We start from the raw sequence: 4,028 nt of genomic DNA on the forward strand, positions 1-4,028 counted from the left end.
GAATGATTCAAGCATTCGTATTGTTGCCACTATGGCAGCCCTTACTTTCGTCTTGTCTATGATACCAGATAGTATATTTTGCGAAGATGCAGAACCTCTACGCCTTCCTTTCACCGTGCCAAAGCTAAAACTTCCTAAATTAAAACTTCCCGTTTACAATGGAGGCCCGCAGAAAATTGTGTCACCCAGAAAGCCTTCCGTTGGAGACGCAATATCTACTGTATCTGGTATAAGGCAATTCTTTTTCTCTTAAAGCTTACTTTTACCATATCGAGCATGTACGTTGTACCCAATCGAAAATGCCCGAAAACAGCTATATCAAAATGCACTCACAATACGTTATCTGCATCAAGATCGAAAAATTGTAGGCGAAAGGTAGTTAACATGGCTCCGGCAATCACTATGCCAGCTCATTTCATGAGGAGTACAGGCAGTACAAGACAGTCAGTATTTTAGAATACTCTTCTATTTGTTCGCGAACCCTTTTATCAAAAAGAGTCACAGCTGATAACATCCTGTCTTTTGCAGACCTAGTGATGGAAATTATGGAGGCTGTGGGTGCCTAAGTAAGCTACCTTGATGACACGGTGGCTTGGCCAGCTAAGCATTGCGAAAAAAGTGCTTGGCACGACGAGGTACTCCTCAAGTGAAGAATGGGCAATAAAAATTTGTCGTTTCACCGATGTTGGATGCATTAATCCTTACTGCAATATGTAAACACCTAGTATACGCCGGGTGCAATTTTTTAAAGGTATAATTAGCCTCGTAACAAGAGTGTACCGTGTAGCTGTGTTAGGTATATTACACATACAGAAATCACATGCGTGTGATACAGCTCATATAAGTGGGACGTTTTGCAGCAGCGTTTGAACAGACTGGGGAAAGATTTTCCGACTCAACTGAAGGCTCCTGCTTACAAGTTATTGAAACAGTACTATGTTCTATATGCAGTCAACACAGTACATGCAGTAACACAGTAGACATGATGGCTGTACGAAGATCCATCTACCGGCTGTTCATAGTTAAGTTTTATGGTTTTGTTAAAATTAAGCACTGGGAAGAACGGGAAAACCACCTTTGCAGGTAAGTTATGTATGCAGGGGTACACAAATTGAGACTATAATTATCGCTGTCAGCCACCCAATTAACTAAGATTTAATAATTAACTATTTAATGAGTGCAGCAAGCGGGCATGTTTGTATTGAAAAGTTGGAGGCAGGCGCGTTTCTACACAATTCCACTTAAAAGAATTGTTCTAGCATGTATGTAACCTGAAATATCGCGCTTGAAATTTCAATTGCGAGCTGCATGATTACGCATGCAAGACAGTGAGCACTGGCGCAAAGATCCTCCCTCGCGTGACGAGCAGTCGTTGCTTGCTATCGCCAGCCGGTTGCAAAAGTGTAACGTTTATCATCGCTGTCTTTGCCTTCGACCCCGTAGTTGCAAAAACAACAAGATTACACGGAACTCATCATGCAAAGAATGTATTTTGTGCAGAAATTAAAATGCGAGCTAAACCATCAGGATTGGCTGAGCTTAGTGTCGACACGTAAGGAATGCTGCACAGTACAGTTTCTCACGGAATCGTTTCCACGAGCACAAAATATTGCGTAGGTGGCATACCAAGCATAACGTGAGACGAAAAAATAATTTTATTATTGGCGCCCGGTGTTGAAAATTTATTTTTAGCAAAGCAGACGTCCCTTACACGCAGACTTCCCTTGCAAAAAACGCACAACCTCTTCGGCCCTTCTTGTGAAGTTTCATAGTTATACATGAATACGCTAATTTGTGCAGTTTCATAACTGCGCTCATTAATGCACTTATATGTAGCGACGGCAAAGCTTAACAATGTACCACAGTATCGTCTCGTTCCATGCGTTTACGTAATCAAAAAACGAGGATATTATGACACGTCGTTTCAGCGCATACAGTATGGCTTGAGAAGCAAGATTGACATTGTGACGAGAAAATCTGACGTTCTTTCTGTGATTGCATTTTTGCGGAATCTGTTTAGATGTGTATATAAGACGGTCTAGCTGTTAGCCCGAACACACAGCCCTTGTGTTGCGTTACACATGGCAAAGGTTTCAAGCATTCGTATTGTTGCGGTTATGGCAGCACTTACTTTCGTTTTGTCTATATTACCAGATGGTATACTTTGCGACGATCCAGAACCTATACGTCTCCATTTCGGGTCTCCTAAATTAAAGCTTCCTAAAAAGCCTCCTGTTAATAATGGAGGTCCGCAGACCGATGTCTCACCAAAAAAACCTTCTTTTCGAGACACAGTAACTACTGTATCTGGTACGATTCATTTTTTGTTCTTTAAAATATTGGCTTGCACATATCGAACGTGTATATCGTAGCCAATCGAAAATGCAAAGAGAGGTTTAGATGTAGTACATCAGCAGCTTCGAATCATTAGAAGTGTATATCTAAACTGGCAACTGTACAGCAGTCTTTTAGACAATTTTCAGTGCTCCTTCATCTATTCTGTATCGAGCTCGTCAGTAAAATATTACCCACAAGAAAACTTATGATATATGTGAACAAATTTTCTGAACGTTAGCCTGGCGCCGTGATCTAAGAAAGGTGATGCAGTTGGTGTTTTATTTGTAATTGAGATCGCTGAAAGAGCTTTCTACTAGTTCCGCTCCATCTTTTGTCAAAAGCATTATTTGTTGTTCTAAAGACATGCTGCAGCTATATTCAATGAAAATCAGAATTTTCGTGGCTTTATTTCAGACGAGAATTCTCCACAGGCCTGGAAAATAACATGCGTTTTCATGAACCAGAATGGTGATTGAGAGTGTTCGCCCAGATTTTACTCAAACAGTGTCTAGGAAGAAAACCATATCAATCCTTGTTTGACACTCAATATTTACTAGGTGATTTTCCTGTACTTTTTAATGGGATGAATTTTACTGGCCGCAATTTTCAACTTTCCTCTTTCGATTTCTCAAATGCTGAATAATAGTGCATGAGCCTTTCTCGCCATTTTTAGTGTCAGTCTTATCTTCAGAGCAGTAGTTTCGCAAATACCAGTGTATGTATGGCTTGATATACCTGGCAAGAGCATTTTAACCCTATAGACGATTTTTCTTAAGACCCATCTGTCGCATCACGTGATCTCATTCACGTCATTTATCTGATGACGTGAATTGATAAGGTTAGGAAGTGTCGAATGCGCCAATGGAATAGAAACAACTTTATTGTTGAATGCGCCAACTCAACCGTTTTTACCAGTATACGCCCACTGTCGCTTACTTGTTCAAGGTACAAAAGGGCAAGATTAAGAGCCCAGTATTGCAGCACCAAAACCAATCCTTAAAATGGTGTATATCAAATGGAGCTATCAAGATAATTTCTCAATTTACCTCGTCAAACTGTAAGCATTGTGTAGTTAACATAGCTTAGGCTATCACAATGCCGGCTCATAAGACGAGAAGTACCGGTAATGCAACACATCCTGTATATTCAAATACTCTTTCACTTCTTCACAACGCCTCGTAAAATGAAAAACAGTCACAGCTCATCACATTATGTTTTTTGCAGGTGTAGTCACGAGAGTTATGAATGCTGCGGGTGCCTAAGTAAAGATCCATGGTGAAACGGTTGCTTGGCCACTTAGGCAGTGCGAAATAATGCTTGCTACAACGGTGCACTCCTAAACTGCGGAATGGACAATAAAAATTTCACCTTTCACCCATGATAGGTGCGTTTTCCATACTGCAATACGTCACCATCTAGCACACGCAATTTGCAAAGTTGCAAAGCCCTCATAGTGCGTAGTTCTTTAAAAATGTGCATTGTTTTCATTACAACAAAGGTACACAAGTTGTATTGTCAGTGTAGTTGCTATGGATTAAAGTAGTTGATTTGATGACTACTTCTGAATATTTGTCCCATGTAGTATCTAAAATACAATGGGCTATTTGTCAAAAAATTGTACGTAGGATTCCCTGCAAGAATATTTTCCAACTGAAAACTCTCGTTCACGCAATACTTTACTCGCACTAAAA

The 4,028-nt window shown here is 40.2% G+C and overlaps 1 long non-coding RNA gene across 1 annotated transcript; it reads left to right on the top strand.

Moving 5' to 3' along the window:
• Positions 1 to 2,077: 2,077 nt before the first annotated feature.
• LOC119400969 (uncharacterized) lies at positions 2,078 to 3,718 on the top strand. The gene is made up of 2 exons (XR_005185327.1): positions 2,078 to 2,310; positions 3,562 to 3,718. It is a non-coding gene; the product is annotated as an uncharacterized LOC119400969 (long non-coding RNA).
• The last annotated feature ends 310 nt before the right edge of the window (positions 3,719 to 4,028 follow it).

This window comes from Rhipicephalus sanguineus, chromosome 7 (assembly GCF_013339695.2).
Source record: "Rhipicephalus sanguineus isolate Rsan-2018 chromosome 7, BIME_Rsan_1.4, whole genome shotgun sequence".
NCBI classification, from domain to species: Eukaryota; Metazoa; Arthropoda; class Arachnida; order Ixodida; family Ixodidae; genus Rhipicephalus; species Rhipicephalus sanguineus.